Consider the following 19,467-nt stretch of genomic DNA (forward strand, 5'->3'; position numbering starts at 1 on the left):
GGCTGGTAAATCTGCTAAGTTAGCCTGCCAGATGTGTTCGGGGGGTGGAGCACCTGCCAAAACACGAAACAGTGATGTTGGCAAGGAAGCTAATGATACATTGACCACCATTGACTGTTTTAGTTTAGTTAAAGTTGTGTTGAACATGAAGGGCAAGTCGAGGAAATCCCCTTGTTCTTCTCCTGGATGTTCCTGGACCATAGCCTGGACACAGTCTGGAGGAAGTGTAGCATGCCCCTACACCAACTTACAAAAGGGACAAAAGACACAAGACTGGAAGAAGCCCTCACTGACAGTATTGACTCAAGTCTGACTTGTTCAGGGTTAACAAGTCTTTTCTTTCTGTTCCTGCATTGTGTGTAACAGTGTGTGCAGTTTGTGTGGCTTTATTGTGGTGTTGCATCATACAGAGCAACATGTTTAGTCAAGAGCGATCTTTCACACATGCCATGTAATTACTTTATTTTTTACAATACAAAAGTAAAACAAAATCACATACTGTAGGCTATGTGCTTTGGATTACAAGTATGTCCTTTTCATCGTTCGTACTTTATGAGAAATCACAGTTTAGTTTGATACTTTTTTCAACCTTTATAATGGGACCTTATGGAGCCGCCAGCCTCCGTGATCTCACAATTCACTCTAGAAGAGTTTACAGGCTGTACTTTTGGCTAAATTCACACATTTTGATAAAACGGTGACAGTTCACAACTTTAACACGATCCGCATGTTGTACATCAAGCCCTTCAAGTACTGCTCTCAATCACAATGGCAAAAATATAAGCAATGCAATGTATAGTTTTTCACGAAACACACCGATAGCGAGCAGCACACTCCAGGGAACAATACAATCTCAGTGCACTGCAAAAACACACTGGTCAGAAGAGAGAACAGCGCTGAGGAAGGCCTGTGGGCTGAAACGTTGGTTGTTGCTGCTGCCCAGATAACATATTAAAACATTGGAAAAGAACATTTAGAGTGCTGACATGTATAGTTTTGACGACATTAATGTTTGTTTGACACTAGTGTCCCACTCGACATCAAAGCATTTCAGAGAGAGACCTTTTAAAGGATGCACTGAGAAATATTGGAGAGCAAAATATCACTAATCTATAGGGTTGATGGATGTGTGTAAAGTGGGGCAATTTTTGAAATTCTGCTTTATGTAACATCATTTCCATATGAAGCCAATTTAGATCCACACCTGATACCATTCTGAAATGCCCCAGATGTTTCATAATGAAAGCAGAAGAAAGAATGCAGATATCAATCATACTCAGAGAGGACATGGGTGTTCCTTGTGCCAAACTGTTCTAGAAAATGTGCATTTTCTAATCTGGGGCTATGTGTGTGTGTGTGTGTGTGTGTGTGTGTGTGTGTGTGTGTGTATATATACATACACACACACAAGACAATTAGTGAATAGAATCTAGGAAATATTAGTATTATTTATTTATTTATTTTGTTTGTTTGTTTGTTACTAGTCCTCCATGGCAGTGGGTGGCGCTAATGCACCCGCAAGCTGTTTCCCAACCACCAATAAAACCAAAAGAAGAATCTACTGAATTTGCTGCTCTTGGGTTATAAACACTCTTGGATAAAACAGCGGAAGACTAAAGACTTATGAACGTATTGAGCAGAGCATTGTGTCCATCTCTCCAAGGTAAATGAAAGGAAGCGTTAAAACAGTTACACCACGCCTCTGTTCTTTAGCTTGTGTTTACAATGTGGCGAGACTGCATGAAGTTAGTAGTTAGCTTAGCAACTTTTAGCTTGTATACGAACAACAATGTAGCCCCGGGGTTCTGCTCCCCAATTCCAAATCCACTCATTTCGGGAAGTAACGTCTGTCTAACGTTACTCATTGCAGAACGTCTGGCTGAAAGAAAAAAAACCGTCTGGCTGTGAATCTTACAAAGCAGCTCAAACTAGCTCCACCTCGAGCTGCTACAACAATAGCCGCAAAACGCGACTATTTCACTCGAGTACCTCTCCCATCATAGTCGCGCTCGCCCGACCCCTTTATCGAGGGAAAGTTGCACATTTAGCGATCTACAAGCTTCAAACATGCACCAATCACTAATATAAACTACGCACCTTGTTGCCACGGATGTTGTCGAGCAGGCCGCGCTGAGGCCGCGCTTTGTTAACTCGTATTTTAAGAAAGTTTGGGTTATTTGTGTGTCCGGAAACATTATTTTCCCTTCTCCAACGACTCTTCTTCTTTTTTGCTGCTCACCGGTTCAACTGCTCAACTGCGCCACCGCATCATGGGGTATTACATCATGTGTCAAGTATGGGGTTTGCCCTGTGTCGTTCTGTCATGTAATACCCCATGATGCGGTGGCGCAGTTGAGCAGTTGAACCGGTGAGCAGCAAAAAAGAAGAAGAGTCGTTGGAAGGGAAAATAATGTTTCCGGACACACAAATAACCCAAACTTTCTTAAAATACGAGTTAACAAAGCGCGGCCTCAGCGCGGCCTGCTCGACAACATCCGTGGCAACAAGGTGCGTAGTTTATATTAGTGATTGGTGCATGTTTGAAGCTTGTAGATCGCTAAATGTGCAACTTTCCTTCGATAAAGGGGTCGGGCGAGCGCGACTATGATGGGAGAGGTACTCGAGTGAAATAGTCGCGTTTTGCGGCTACTACAACAACAACAACAACAACAACATGCTGTCTGTCTGTCTGTCTGCTGACAGGCTGTTGTCTACTGGGCAGCGACCGAGCTCTATGAAAAACACCTGTCACTGTAAAGGTTCTTCATTATTCACAAAAGTAGATATTAGAGCATAATGCAATTGAAGGCATTTTCTGAATTACCAAGCCCCACATAATTTGGCATTAGCCAGCTCTAGTGATACGTATGCAAAATGTGATGTAATTCATGTTTACCCATGCATTTTACTGTATCATTGCAAACCAAGTGTTGTCATAATTGTCTAGCATATGTCTATCTGGTACTAAAAAACGAGACCACATTTCTCCAGTGCTGCAGTCACTGCATTGGCTTCCTGTGCGTGAAAGAATACAGTTTAAAATCAATTTGCTTGTTTATAAAGCACTAAATGGCTTAGTGATCTCATCTCATGCTATTAAACTGCCAGACTCCTCAGGTCTTCAGCTGCTGGCCTCCTCAATGTTCCAAGGGCTAGAACGAAACATGGAGAAGCTGCTTTTCAATTTGATGCACCACGAGCATGGAACAAGTTACCAGATAACCTTAGATCAGCTCCGACACTTCAGTCTTTTAAATCCGGCCTCAAAACTTTTTTATTTGATATATATAGATCTTTACTGTGACTTTTTTATTTTTTGTTTTATTTTTTTTATTATTATTACTATTTTACTATTGTATTTCCCACCTCTGTGTTTTTATTGTAACTTTATGTCATTTCCTGTGTTCCATTGTTGTATTGTTTTATCTCTTCTATTTCTGTAAAGCACTTTGGATTGCCTTTGGCATGAAAAGCGCTATATAAATAAAGTTGCCTTGCCTTGCCCTTGCCTATCTATACATAATTCATATTTCTTACACTTACACAATTTCTTTTTAATACAGGCAGCTGTGGTGTCAGGATGCTGATGACTACGGGATGTCTAATTTGATATTACACGTGCCTGTCAACCCTGCTCCAAAGTGCGTCCTGTGCACCAACGTCTCAAACCAAAGCGGCCCTCTCAGCCAGAGATCACAAGGTGATTTTGATTGATTTGATAGAGGCTCGAACAAAAGCAACACCTCCACCTTGAATGATAACATCAAAACCAGATGGCCTATGACTATGGCAGGACGAGTGCTGGAGAGAAGAAAGGAGGACCACACAACAGATGTTTCTGATCAACATAATGGAAGTATGCAGAACGTGTGCCAGATCTGTCAAAAGCGTTGCAGGAATTTGCTAATACACTTGCAGAAATCTAAAACATGCCGAACCCTCGTCGACATTGATTCTTTACGAAATCAAGCCAGGGCAAATCTAAAGTTAAAACATACGGAAGCTCAGGCTGCGTACAGGCAAAGGCAATTACTGGAAAATCCTGTCACATTCAGACTAAAACATGCTATGGCGCAGGCAGCGACCAAACAAAAACATATAGATAAAGATCCCACAGGATTTAGAGCCAAACAGGCCAAATATTCGGCAGCTTCCAGACGAAAAAATATAGAAAAAGATCCCACAGCATTTAGAGCAAAACAAGCCATATATCAGGCAGCTTCCAGAAGAAAAACGATCGAAAAATATCTTGGTTCAGACCCAACTCCTGTGACAATCGGATGCCAGCAGATGCCACCTACTGTCACTCAGGTTGTCCCGCAGGAGAGTGCCACAGATCCACTGGTCACTGTCACCACAAATCCACCGGTGACTCAACAGGTGACTTTCACAACGCAGAATAATCCACACAGCCGGCCCCCGATTCTGTCCTGTCAGGAGACGACAACTTCAGAACAGACTCTTTTAAACACGCAATCACCCGCCTCCTCATCACCTGTCAGACCCCTGATCCAATCACCCGCCTCCCCATCACCTGTCAGACCCCTGATCCAATCACCCGCCGCCTCATCACCTGTCAGACCCCTAATCCCTATCAGACCCCGAATACCTGTCACACCCCTAATCCCTATAGGCCTATTAATGGCTGTTCCCAACACAGCTGTCCAATCAGGGACAGCCCTTGCCTTAGGTCACGGGACGACCCAGCCCCCAGGACATGGTTGTATCCCTGCATCTGACCCTGTTAGTGCCAGTAACGGAACTCCAGCTGACTTGGTTCCTGTGACATCCAGACTATCACATGGGGGAGTAAACAAGTCGATGATTCTCCAGCAGACACCACCTACTGTCACTCAGGTTGTCCCGCAGAAGAGTGTCACAAATCCACAGGGGACTGTGGAGTCACATCCTCTGAGTATCATGGGTGTGTTTAAGAATATAAATGGAGTTCCGATTGAGCTCCCTACGGAGTAAGACATTGGCATGGAAGCTCTGCAGATTTCACTTAAAGTTGACTGAAAACAAACATTACTCTCACTGAAACAGGGTAGAGAGGCGGGACATAGCATGTGAGGAGTTTGATTTGACCTTTGGAAAGTGGGCGCATCGATTGGAGTTGACGTTGGCCAATCCTGGCGCTTGAATGGTGCGAATCCCACTCGATGGATCCCACCGGATTTTCGGGCAGAATGAGCCAGCACCACTCTGCACCACAAAATAGTGTGTTTTACCTGACAAGGCTGAAAGCTACCGGACACATTTCAATAACAAAATATAATGTAAATACAGCCCTGTGGAGTGCATTTCCAAGCCGAGGTACAGTGCTGCCTATATATATGCTGGCTATATATATACGGTATATATATATATATATATATATATATATACACACACACACACACACACACACACCATATATATATAATATATATACTGTATATATATACACACACCATATATATATATAATATATATATATATACATACTGTACATAATATACATATATTGGAGCTAACGAGCCAATTGCATGTCCTTTGCATTCTACATTAAATGAAGACATTACTGTTACTTTTATTTCTATGTTACATACTGTACTTATTGGCCAAGTAAGTAAGTTAGTTTATGGGCTAGAAAAGTCTGCCCATGTAGGCAGCCATGTTGCCTGCTCAGAATGTTCTCCAGTCATGAAGAGTGATTGACAGCTGTCACGTCGTGTTATGATTGGTTGAAATGGGGTAAACATTTGATAGTACTACCTGACATCAGTAAACTGTAGATGACTGTTATGAATGAACTTTTTTTGTGAAAAATTTTGGAAAAACCCAAGAAATTGAATTTGCGTGATTGTTTGCATAAAAATTGCATAAATTTGGTATATGGGGTGTGTGTGTGTGTGTGTGTGTGTGTGTGTGTGTGTGTGTGTGTGTCTGTGTCTGTGTAATATTGGGAGCATGATGGTCTGGATCCTACAGACAAAAAATAAATAAATAAAATAACAGATTCATATAGTATGCAGTCTCCCATCTGAATACCAATAACTCTACATCAAGAGCAACCTGATAAACCGAAACATTTGAATTAGGATTGTTGTTCTGAAATTAAATATAAATGGATAACTAAGATTCTAGAAATCCAAAGAAATTATTCCTTTATGACTTACCGGTAACTTAACTTCACTTCACTTGATCTTTTTATTTCTATTCTAATAAGTTTTGAAATCAACTTAAGAGGTTTTTATTCTAAACCTGTTTACTGTGTATCTGATACACGTGCTGGTCAAGCTAAGCATGGGAACACTTTCAGTGCAAGACTGATTCCACCCAGATGCACCACAGAGTGCCACAAAGTCATTCCTGCCTGTGGCCATCAAACTCTTCAACTCTTCAGAGTGTCAGACACTCTTGAGTCAATCAAGTATAGCCTTGGACTCACTCCATCTGTCTACAAATCAAAAACCCACATTTGATCATGTATATATCTATCTGTGCAATAAAACTTAATGTAAATGTGGAATAACTGCTAAATACTGCATTTGTGCAATACAATCAAATAATACACACTGTTATGGATTCCCATTTTACTAACTGGAACCTAATGTACTATTATTACTACTACTCACACTGTCTTATACAATATAGCTAATATTATGTAGGCCTACCTCACATAATCTCACTTCTTACTCAATGCTACTTTAAGGGTTTTAGGAGAAGGCACATATTTCATTGTAGGCTACCAAACTTCTGTTTCATTGTTTTATGGTCTATTCCTATTCTTCTTATGTCTATGTTTATCATTTTCCCTACCTGAGTGTGAACAACTATAGCAATAATACTGTAACGTTCTTAGTACTTCATGAGGCAGAGGCTTCTTGCTGGTACAGGTTCTTTATTCACAGTTATTCATATTTACAACTCTCCGCTGTTGTCATGCTCATAGATAGCAGCTTTCCCTTAGGCAGTGCGCGGAGACTGACGCGCATGCTCAGTCTCCCTCAGGAAGTGGTCCCACAGCATAGTGCTCCCCCAACATAACACTCCCCCACACAGTTCCTATCTGTAGCGGAGACACTACCATTGCTCACCACTATGTGTGTACTGCTGATTCGCTACATACTCCCCGCCCAACAATAAGGTCAACGCCCACGTTGACACCACATCACACCTCCCCTGTACCAACACTCCCAGCATCTTTTTTTTCTTTTTAACAGTTCTTTGTTTTTTAACCACATTTTATGTTTCCATCTCAGGCTTTTCCCACGTCTCCTCCCCACAATATCTCATGCCATACACATCATTCACTTTCCATTATAACACTTCCAACCACCATCTCCTCCTTTTTTTTTTTTTTTTTTTTTTTAGTACAACTCGAAGTTGCTCAAATGTCCTGGAGCCCTTGGCTCTCTCCGTGGCCGTGTTAGTCTCTGTGAATCTGCCGGTGGGCCTGACCCCACCTGCAGTGTCTCTGGTGCTTCAAGTCTCTGAGTGGGGCCCGCCCGGTCATGGCCGGACGCCCCTCTCTGTGGAAACAGATTCCTTCTTTCACTCTGTCTAAGTGAAACCGCTGGGCGGCCGAGATCTGGGGGAAGGGTGCACCCCCCCCGGTATGGGGCCAACCTGTCTCTGTGGAGTACCTTCTTGCCACCAAGTGGCATCTGCACTCGGTACACCACCTCCCCCATTCTCTCCATGACCCTGCATGGGCCTGTCCAGTGACAGTCCCGTTTAGGGCTACGCCCTTTTTTTCTCCGGGGTGTGTACACCCACACCAACTCCCCCCCCTGGAAATGGTTTCCCTTTGCCCTCACATCATAGTTCCTTTTTTGTTTCATGCCTGCTTTCTCTAGCTGGTCCCGAGCGAAGTTGTGAGCGGACTCTAATCGATCTTGTAGCCTCCTGGCGTACTCTCTCCCCGGGGGAGCGTCCAGTGCATCCGGTGGCTTGCCGAACGCCATTTCTGCTGGTGTCCGCAGTTCTCGACCTAACATGAGCAGGGCGGGTGTGCAGGAGGTGGACTCGTGTGTTGCGGATCTGTAGGCCATGAGGATGAGAGGCAGGTGCGTGTCCCAGTCTCTCTGGTGCTCCTCCGTGAGGATGGCCAACTGCTTTTTCAGTGTCCTATTGAATCTTTCTACTAGGCCATCGCTCTGGGGGTGCAATGCTGTGGTCCGTGTCTTTCTAATGTTCAGTTTCTCGCACATGGTGGCGAACACTCGTGACTCAAAGTTTCTTCCTTGGTCACTGTGTAGGGTCTCTGGTGCTCCGAACCTACTGAACATGCCTGTGACTAGTGCGTCGACCACCGTCCCCGCCTCCTGGTCGGGCAGCGCGTATGCCTCTGGCCATTTTGTAAAGTAGTCCATGGCTACTAGGACGTATCGATTTCCACTCTCTGAGCGTGGAAACGGCCCCATCACGTCTACCCCTACCCTCTCCATGGGGGCTCCTGCTGCTAGCTGTTGGAGCGGGGCGCGAGACTGGTCTAATGGCCCTTTGTACGCCGCGCAGAGGTCCCAGCGCCGACAGAAGTCCTGTACGTCTCTCCTCATCCTCCCCCAATAAAAGCCTTGTCTGATGCGACGGAGGGTTTTGCTCACCCCAAAGTGGCCCGCCCCTACTGTCCCATGGCAGCTCCTGCACACCTCATCTCTCAGTGTCGTTGGCACTACTTTTCGCCACTTGTTTTCTCCCGTTGCTGGCTCTTTCCAGCACTTCATCAGCACTCCACTGTTCAATCTCAGGGTGTCAAACCCTGCCCACAGCCCTTTGGTTGTGTCGGTGGCCCCCGCCACCTCCTCCCATTGCGGCTTCTGGCCCGCTTCTACCCACTGCAGCACTGGTGACAGCTCCCTGTCGTTTTCCTGGTGGCCCTTCCAATCTGCTGCTTCTGCCATCCGCAGTGTCTTGCACACTGGCCCATCTCCCGTGTGGTTAGGGCAGACTCTAGCGTCTTCTTGGAGCTCTCTCTCTCTCCCCTCTCTCTTCTCACAGTACACACACCCCCTTTCCGCGCAGGGTCGTCGTGACAGGGCATCTGCATTTACGTGGTGTCTCCCTGCTCTGTGCTCTATGGTGAAGTTATAGTCCGCCATTCTCTCTAACCAGCGGCACACCTGTCCCTCCGGCTCCCGGAAGGACCATAACCACTGCAGCGCTGAGTGGTCGGTCCGTATGGTGAACTGAGGCTGTCCCAGGAGGTAGTATCTAAAGTGTCTCAGTGCTTCTACGACTGCTAGGAGCTCCCGGCGTGTGACGCAGTAGTTTCTTTCTGTCTTATCAAACGTCTTACTGAAGTACCCCACCACCTGCTCCCCCTCCGGCCCTGCCTGGGACAGCACGGCCCCCATACCCCCATTGCTGGCATCAGTGTCTAGTAGGAACGGCAGTGCGGGGTCTGGTGCTCTAAGCACGGGGGTCTCGGTCAGCGCTTTCTTGAGGGTTTCGAACGCTAGGTGGCATTTTGCTGTCCAGTTGAAGTCTGTGTTCTTTTCTTTAAGCCGGAACAGTGGCTCTGCGATGTCAGAAAATCCTTTTACAAACTTCCTGTAGTAGGATGCTAACCCTACGAAACTCTCGAGTTCACTTTTGTCTCTGGGGGTGGGCCATTCTGAGACTGCCCGTGTTTTTTCCTCTAGAGTGCGGATGCCCCCCTCGCCGATGCCATGTCCCAAGAACTCTACCCTCTTCTTCAGGAAGTGGCACTTATCTGGGTGTAGCTTTAGACCCGCCGCTGCTATTTTCTGTAGGACCTTTCGTAATGCTCCCACCGCTGCCTGAAACGAGCCCCCGTGTGTCAAGATGTCATCTAAGTATACGACGCATTCTGTTTGGGGAATGTCCCCCAGCAGTTTCTCCATTAACCGCTCGAACGTTGCGGGTGCGTTACACAGCCCGAAACTGAGTACTCGAAACTGCCACAGTCCTCTCTCGGTGCGGAAGGCGGTCTTTGGCTTGGCATCGTCGCAGAGGGGCACCTGCCAGTACCCACTGCGGAGGTCTAGGGAGGAGAACCAGGCTGACTCCCCCACTATGTCTAGTAGCTCCTCGATGACGGGCATCGGGTACGCGTCTTTTTTTGTCACTTTGTTCAACCCTCTATAGTCTACGCAAAATCGCATCTTTGCGCTATTTTTCTTTTTTACCAACACTACTCCCGATGCCCATGGGCTCTCTGACGGCTCGATGATCCCTGCCCTCAGCATGTTTTCTACAGCTTCGTTCGCTATATCTCTTCTTGCTGCTGGAACTCGACGGGGATATGATCTGATGGGCCGCGCCCCTTCAGTGTCTATTTGGTGTTCTACCAGGTGAGTGCAGCCTAGTTCATCGTCCGACATCGCGAAAATGTCTTTGTACTCTTCTAGTACTCTCCACAGTTCGTCGCTCTGTTGTGGTTCTAACCCCTCGCTCTGACGTTGGTGTAGTGTCCTGAGCATTTCTAACCTCTCTCTCTCTCCCTCTGCCTGTTGCATTGGCTGAGGGCAAGTGTTTGGAGGTGGGCTAGGGGCGTGGTTTTGGGGGGGGGCTTGGCCTGCTAGGTGGGGTTCATGCTCTACGGTGACGCGGTACACGGTGATGTTGTTAACGTTAGGCCGTTCCCTTGGAACGGTGGGCGGGTGGCTCATTTGGACTACCGTTCCTTCTGCAAATGTCAATGTGCTTTTTCCTAGGTCTACTGTGCATTTGTTCATCGTTAAGTAGTCTTCCCCCAGGATGCAAGGCCCCGCCATTTCTACCACCCACACCGGAAAGTCCACTGTCTGTCCCCCCACTGTTATCATTACGTGTCCCCTCCCCCTCATTGGCATTAACTCACCGGACACTGTTCTTAGCAGCTGTGCTGCTGGCTGCTCCAGGCGCATCCCCTCGGGCATCATGTTGACGTTCACCAGCGTCGCCGTACACCCCGTGTCCACCAGGGCGGCGCAGTATCTCCCCTGTAGGTAGGCTGGAACATGGCAGCCGTTCATCGCGCGCGGCCCGCTCTGCATGTTGACAGCTCCGGCGATGTCGTCTACTTCGGGGCACGGCGGAGCCCCACCTCTCTGTTGCTGTCGGTGGGCTCCCTCCTGCGACGCTGTGGCTACGGGGACTGTGGCATCGTAGACCCGTCTCGCCCCATCTGGACGGGCCCCGTACCGTTTCCCTGGTTCCACGCTCTCCGGCGGCAGTCTGCTTCCCGATGACCGGGGCGCCCACATCTCCAGCAGATCATGCTCCCTCTAGCCCAGCTGTTGTTCCGCTGGGTGGGCTGTCGAGCGGGGTTGGGCTGCAGGGTCGCTCTGCGGAGCAGTTGTTCTTTGAGCTGTTGTACTGACTCGGACAGTTCTTTCACCATGTTGCCTTGTTCTGCCAAAGCCGTCTTCCACGCTGGCTCTTCTTGTATCGGGCTTTCCGCTGCCATTCTCACTACGGGGACAGCTCTCCCCTCTTCGCTGTTCATGGCCCAGCCCTCCACTGTCTCTCTTTCAAACGCCAGCTCTAGCGCTATTTCTAGTGTCTTTGGCCGTTGCAGCATTACTTGCTCTCGTAGCCCTCGCGGCGCGATAGCCTGGACGAAGTAGTTTCGGGCTAGCTCGTCCAGTGCTTCTGGCGGCAGCCGGCTGTATACACGCCGGCTGAGGATCTCAATGTCTGTGGCTAGCGCCCGCAGCGACTCCCCTGGTCGTCTACGCCTGTTACACAGTTCTGCGACCATAATGCCTTCTTCTTTGCATCGTCCGAAACGCCTCCTCAGGGCCGCCATCACAACGTCTAAGTCTTTGGTATCTGCCATTGCTGCTACACATGTTATAGCTTCACCCTCGAGTGACATTACCAGATGACTGGCTCTCTCTCCCCTCGACCAGCCATTCATTTCCGCTGCTACGTTGAACATTGTGCAATATGGCTCCCATTCGCCTTTACCGTTGAATTTTGGCGGGGTGATTTCCTTTCTTCCTCGCCGCCCGCCGTCCTTTGTCTCCTCGACCCGTGTCCCGTCTTTGTCTCCGGTTCTCCGGCTAGCTTCACCGGGCTGTGGCACAGCCTCCATGGCTACAGCGGTGTTGTCAACCCGCTCGATCTTCACTCTCACCGGCCTCGGCTCTTCCGCTCTCTCCGCCGCCTCGTTAGCCTGCCTGCTAGCCTCTTTGAGCCACGGGGTAGCTTCCGTGGCTACGGGGATATCGCCGTTTAGTTCGGATTTTATCATCACAAACCCCAGGCTTGCTGCTGCTATCCCCGCCTGGATCTCTGTGGTAGCGGCCGCGTCTACCCAGTCTTCTTCCTCCTCGGATGCTTGGTAGTCCGCCCCGGCTCTTTCTCTTCCCGCCTCCCGTTTGAGTCTTTGCTTCTCTTTCTTCAGGAACTTGTTAACCATCTTGCCGATTCTGGAGGTAATTCACCGTTTTAAACTTCTGACGCCAATGTAACGTTCTTAGTACTTCATGAGGCAGAGGCTTCTTGCTGGTACAGGTTCTTTATTCACAGTTATTCATATTTACAACTCTCCGCTGTTGTCATGCTCATAGATAGCAGCTTTCCCTTAGGCAGTGCGCGGAGACTGACGCGCATGCTCAGTCTCCCTCAGGAAGTGGTCCCACAGCATAGTGCTCCCCCAACATAACACTCCCCCACACAGTTCCTATCTGTAGCGGAGACACTACCATTGCTCACCACTATGTGTGTACTGCTGATTCGCTACAATACTCAATTTCCCCTTGGGGATCAATAACGTTTTTTCTGATTCTTGAGAGTTGTTCCACGCAGTTTATTTGATAAGCTATTTATTTTTCAATGTTCACAGACAATACAAGTTTGTGAATGTTGTATCATCATGTTAATAATATCAGGTCAGGTGCATGACTGCCGTCTTCTCACATGGGTATGTTTTCCTTCCTGGACGATGGAGGGCGGCAGCGCGCTGCTCAGCGGCAGTCTGCCGGAAGTAGAAGAAGGAGAAGCAAATCTCAGTTTAGCTCTTTCAAACCTTTCAACAAAATGATTCCAACAGTTCTAATCAGATAGATTTCATTGTGTTGCCAAATCTCTCTCTCCCCCCCAAATAAGCTTTTTGCATTTCCAGAAATGTCCACAGCTGTCAACAATTTGTGTGACAGTTCAATTTGTGTATTTTAGCGGGTTTTTATTTTGAAGAATGCTGACCGACCGGAAGTCGAAATGAAATTGTAGCTTGCTATCTTGGCTCACAGACCTTCATGCTCTCGCAGCTCATTTCTCATCTACGCTGAACACTGATCGTTAGCGTTAACTAGCATTAGCTCAGCTCCTGTGGTGGGATAGCAGCTACCTGGGGCTGCGGCCCGATCTCCACATGTCTTCACAGTTCACAGCAAGTCTGGCGCTGAACTTCACAACAGCTAAGAGCTAACTAGGTGCTAACGGGAGAACGCATTGAGACGGTAGGAAAGCTAGGCTAGTGCCTGGATTCATAATAATGTAGCTCTGCTAGCTGTCACATAACCGCTACCGCTACTTCAGCCACATGTCTTGTTGTGTAACGGCAGACTCGCTGCTCCTCTCGTCACATCTATACCGCAGCAGCTGGAAGCTAAACCCCAACAATGTTACTGTCGTTTAACGCTAGAGGCTAACAGCTTAGCTCAGAGGTACCAAGCTGTTAGCAAGCTAACATGGTGACACTGCTGTATAACTCAGTTCAATTCAAAGGGGCTTAGGGAATTCGCATTGGGATAGATAGATGCATACATACATACATAGCATACTGATAGCGTTACATAAATAAAGTGTAAAGGTACAAATATTTGCGTACAATTAAAGATATAAACTAGGATAAAGATGTGTTACAGCTATGTAACATTACAATCATATGCATACGAGTAGGTAGGTAGTTTCTCTCTTTGTCTCTAAAATTACCAATACCAAAGACTCAACGATTACTTGACTAGATGGCAAATCTCTCTAATTTCACTTTCTCTGTCTGTGTCTATCTGTGTGTGTGTGTCTGTCTGCCTGTTTGTCTCTCTCTCTCTCTCTCTCTCTCTCTCTCTCTCTCTCTCTCTCTCTCTCTCTCTCTCTCAGGGTATCTGTCTGTGTTCATCAACATGAGCAGTGCTGTAAGTTTCTCCTTTCTTCGCTGGGCGATTATGAACAAAAAATCACATCTCAGTATTTGTAAGCTTAATGGCGATACACAATAAATACATCTGGGTTTCTACAAAGTAGTGGGCTAAATGTTCAGTTGTGAGTCAAAGCCACAAGCAGTCTGCCGTTTGTTCCCGGGGAGAGGACTGCTGCGTGGACAGCAGAGAGATGAGGCTGTGATCCTCTGCATTGTGTTGAGGCCACTGGTTCCTAAACTCTGGTCTGGTCCCTGAAACTGGTCCCAGTCCAGGTCCCTCGGCAGCCATGTTGACAGTCACAGTTTGGAGTGCATGTTGTTGTTGTTGGAGGCAGTGGGGAGGAGAGGACAGGCTGATCACTCTCACTGATCAGTCTTCACTGTTTCCCATACATCTTCACCAGGATCATCTGACTGGGGCCTAAAAGTTGGTCAGAAATGGATCTAAAGTGATCTCGTTGTGACTGTGAGGTCACACCAGAGACTGATCTCACTAATCCTGTTTATAAATTCACCGGGCGCGCACACACACACACACACACACACACACACACAGGACACACACACACAGGACACACACACACAGGACATGTGCAAAATATGATTAATTCTGCATTCCATTTGACCTGGGTGGGAAGTAGAAATTTCAACAGGAGTGCTCCCCTGACGTTCGAATTCCGACTTGGAAAGTCGGGGGAACCTAACCAACCTGACTTCAAAATCTAAGCCCTCCTTCACACAGGACGCCGAAGCAACACTCAACCGAAACTCTACCTACGCTGAACCCACAAGTTTCATTTAGGCGTCCTTGTTAACAGGCGAAGCCGTCACACCACCCACGCGCGTGTGTGCCACGCTGACACCTTGCCGAAGCCACGGTCACGTCGCACCGAAGCGATCGCTCAAGACTGACGCAGAATTTCCAAGCGTGACGCTGAAGCCGTGAAGCATGAAGTCAATGGGAGTTGTGGGCGGGTTCAAGGCACGAGAGTAGGCACTGAGAGGAAGAGAGAAGGCGTCTTGTGTGAACAGTAAAGCGTACGTTCAGCTTGTGCTGCTTCAAGCTTCAGTTCTGCTTACGTTCAGCATCCTGTGTGAACGAGGGCTAAGATGGTGCTCCCACATCAACAGTAGTGAAAGCTGTAGTAATATGTTAGCACTACGTCTCATTTGTGTCTCATCAAATCAGTTCTGTCTTAAGTTCTATCTGTCAACATGTTGCTATGGTGTTTGTATGCGCAAAATACTGCGGAATGTGTTATCCATGGGTATTGCTAACCTGGCTGGTTTTCTGATGGTCAACTTGGGTGTAGTCTCGCTGGCCAGAGTCTCAGGCAGCGCTGGTCACCATTCTGGCCAGCCAGACTAAATTGGGTGTGACGTCATTCCCAGCTCTGACTTTCCAGGTAAATGGAACACAGCATCAGATTCAGCTGGCAGGTTGTGTGAAATTAGGTAATGTGTCCACAGTATGTATCATGTGTATTAAGCGTGTGTATAATGTCTATTTTCAGGCTCAGAGGAAGAGGAGGACGACAGGAACTCCTGTGGTTTCCAGACCCAACGCCAAGAGAAGCAGAACGGCTAATGTTAGCAGAGCGGCTAACACTAGCAGAGCGGCGTACGCTAGCAGAGCGGCTAATACCAGCAGAGCGGCGTACGCTAGAAGAGCGGCGAACGCTAGCAGGACAACGAACACTAGCAGGAGAGCTAACGCGCCCAGCATGATGGGTAACACTGTCCCGGCCGCGGATGCCTTGGACCCGCCCACGCCCACGGAGACTATTGATGTGTTGGACAACACTGGAGCCAGTGAGTAGTAACGTGTGTGCAGGACGTCTAGTGCACTTTGGTGTGTTGAAGTTGATGAGTGGTTAAACACGTGTGTGTGTGTGTGTGTGTGTGTGTGTGTGTGTGTGTGTGTGTGTGTGTGTGTGTGTGTGTGTGTGTGTGTGTGTGTGTGTGTGTGTGTGTGTGTGTGTGCAGGTGAGGAGGACGTCGTGGATCTGACCTGTGAGCGAACAGAGCCGGCTGCTGTTGTTGACCTGACAAACAACGACTCCTTGGTGGTGAGCAATGATGACTCAGTGATGGTGAGGAACACACACACACACACACACACACACACACACACACACACACATGGATGCTTCATCTCACAGCCAATCATATTTTAGGATTGAAGGCTGAAAAACAAAGTGAGCCTGAACTCTGAAGCTCAGATCACCATCCATTTCCTCCAGTAAAGGATTCTGCTCCAGCAGCAGGGACTGTTCTGGACAATTCCACCTGTTGGTCACATGACGGGGCTTAAAATTCCCCGTTTGTTTGCGAGAATCGCGCATATTTTTCCAATTCCCGCAGATTTGTAAATTCATAATGCGGGAGAAGTCCCGCAATTGATTGCGCACCAAAGTCTATAATGTTATAGACCATATGTTAAGCCAACAGAGCGGAACGGACGTTTGCTGAATACGCACGACTGGTCGGACACATTAGAGGGTGGACTGTTAGCTGAACGTTACCTCAGGCAGCGGTGTAGCCAGAGATGGGCGAAAATACATAAAAAAGTATTTTGGTACAAATTACAAATACTTGCTCAAAAAATGTATCACAATACAAATACAAAATACTGGTCTGAAAAATGTATTTGAAATACAAATACATATTTTTTTGTTTTGAAAATACATAAAAATACATTTTATAAAAACTGATAAAGAGCTGCAACGATTAAGGTCCTTACACACCGAGCACGTTTTTTTCGTGCGATTAATTCGCACGTCAATAATATTTTCCGAACCTATATCAGTCAATGCAACTGTGCATACCAACGGCGAAGTTTCGCTCAGCGTTATTGCGGTGTTTATTTTTTCGAACCACGGTCGATTTTTCAGAAATTCGCTTCCGACGTGTACACATCTGTGGCTGTGATTGACAGGTGGGTCAAAACTCGCATCGCAATTTCGTGCCGTATATTCGCATCGCTCTTGATGTGTAAGGACCTTAAAGAGCATGGAGCAGGGTAATTCCTTTGCTAAATGTATACTTAACCTTGTCCCTATGTCCATTTGAAAAGTTAATGCATCATTAAAAAAAAAAAAAAAAAAGTTTGAAAAAAAATATGGAGAAAAACACCTTCCTTTTTCAGAAGGAAATAACAGACTTTTATTCTGTTAGACAAAGTCTGCTACGTCACAGTGGGGAGTGGCTCCCGCGTGCGTGTCTCCCTCTCCCCTCCCACTGTCGTCAAATCCATGGTCAAATCAGTCGCATTTCAGGACAGATAGCAGGTCAGGTACGTACGCTAGTCAAAGTCAATCAGTCAGCCAGTTAGTCGGTCGGTTAGTTGGTAGGTTAATCACTAGTTAGTTTTTAGTATATAGTTAGTCATTTAGTCAGTAGCTGCCTGTAGTAAGTCGTTGTCAGTGAGTTTTGGGTCGGGTGTCGCCAGGTTACTGCATGCAGATAACAAGTCAGCTCCACTCTGCTGCTGCTGCCTGTCTGCGTGACACAGTCTCTTTCTATCTCTCTCTCTCTCTCTCGGTGTGTGTGTGTGTGTGTGTGTGTGTGTGTGTGTGTGTGTACGTGTGTGTACCTGCTGTCTGCGCGGTGACACGCTCTCTATCTCTCTCTTTCTCGTCTCTCTCACTCGCTCCGGGAGGGAGGGAGGGAGGGGAAAGAGCGAGTGGAGGGGCGCTCCGTCAGTCCCCCTCTCTCTCTCTCTCTCTCTCTCTCTCTCTCTCTCTCTCTCGGTGTGTGTGTGTGTGTGTGTGTATGTGTGTGTCGAATTACAGTCCGCACCTCGGCCCGCCTCCGCTCGCTTGTGTGTGTGTCGAATTACAGTCCGCACCTCGGCCCGCCTCCGCTGCTTTCAGGCTCCTTCACAACTCTCTCTCCGCGGTCCGTTGTGGGCTGTTCCTGCTCTCTTTCACTGTCAAAATTAGCCTGAGGCCCATCACATGCATGTGCATAAACATTTGCTACCTCCTCTTCCTCCTGAAAACCGGCGTTAGCATCCATAGTGTGTGACTGACAGCCCTGACCTAAGTGACTACAGACAGAGGGACAGACGAGCATGCCTGGCGACTCCCCTTTCTGACGTCAGAGTTTTATTTAAAAATAAAAGTTAAAAAAGTAAAACGACCCCAGAAGTCACTGTAGTGTATATGTAAGTGTCTTAATGTGAAAATCGAGTTCCTCCATAATTCACCTACACATTGACTGATTGGGGTCTCTAACCTGCACCATGCTCTTTAAGTCAATTCATCGATTCATTGCCAAATATTACATTAATTGCCTATGTGGATCATCTATTAATAATTTTGAGCCATTTCTTTAATGAAAATGTCCTAATTCTCTGATTCCAGCTTCTCAAATGTGAAATGTTCTTGTTTCTTTAGATGGTAAATCGTCTCTTTAGTCCTCTGTGACAGTATTCTCTCCTATGTGTACCCTCTAACACACTCTTCCATTTCAGTTTTAGTTAACTCATTTCTCCCTCACTTGAGCTGTTATTCGCCTTCTGCAGAAGCGTCATGCCCATTGAAACTGCAGCTGCCCCCTCAGATGTTTTGGGGGGGAAAGAGAGGGGGGAAAATCATGGCGGTTATTAGTAGTAGAGCATCAATCCCCTTTTCAAATAGGTGAAAATGAAATGCTGTTAGTTATTATAGGCATAGTTTGCATAGCAAGTTAGTTGGCTTATACTTGTACCTACCATGCAGCTAAAGTTAGCATTGTAATGTTAGCCAGAGCTGTTATGGCAGTGAGCTGTTAGTTTTTACCACCACTATCACAGGTTATACTGTAGTTACTGTAGCAAAACACTGAATTCCATTTGATGTATCCAGGTCAATGCAGTTCTTGTGGATATAGTCTTTTTATGTGAATAACATTTTAGGTGAAGTAAGATTTAACTATTTCAAGAAAAGTGGCAGCAGTCTAGAAGCTATAGTGTAGAAGTGAGTGACTAAGCTAATAACCATAAAAGCACAAATAATTGACCAAAATCTCTAAATAAATATACAGTAACCCTAATGAGAAAAGGAGCAAAATAGTGATGGTTAAAACTGAATAATGACATCACAACAGTCTAATCCTAATGTTAATTTAAAATGAGATCTTCCTCTAAATCTGGCTTCAAATGGCCAACATTTTAGAAATAGCTAAATGGACCCATTGATAGATAAATCAACCCGTCATGAGTGGATTCAGCACACTTTATCTGGACAGACTGATTGAATCATTGCAGATCTATTCAGACCTTAGGTCGCCACCAAAATGTTTTAGCCGGGGACCTTTGGTCGCTGCCGAATGTCGGCCCCTCAGAATTCATTGATGTCATCAGTGGCATCATTATTGACTAAAATCATCTTATGACATCACTG

General features: G+C 46.8%; 1 long non-coding RNA gene across 1 annotated transcript; it reads left to right on the plus strand.

Moving 5' to 3' along the window:
- The first annotated feature begins 13,272 nt into the window (after positions 1 to 13,272).
- Positions 13,273 to 16,176, plus strand: LOC310790742. The gene is made up of 4 exons (XR_014553399.1): positions 13,273 to 13,400; positions 14,041 to 14,075; positions 15,595 to 15,892; positions 16,067 to 16,176. It is a non-coding gene; the product is annotated as an uncharacterized lncRNA (long non-coding RNA).
- Positions 16,177 to 19,467: the final 3,291 nt, after the last annotated feature.

The sequence above is a fragment of the Poromitra crassiceps genome (genome assembly GCF_964638095.1).
Source record: "Poromitra crassiceps genome assembly, chromosome: 15".
NCBI classification, from domain to species: domain Eukaryota; kingdom Metazoa; phylum Chordata; class Actinopteri; order Beryciformes; family Melamphaidae; genus Poromitra; species Poromitra crassiceps.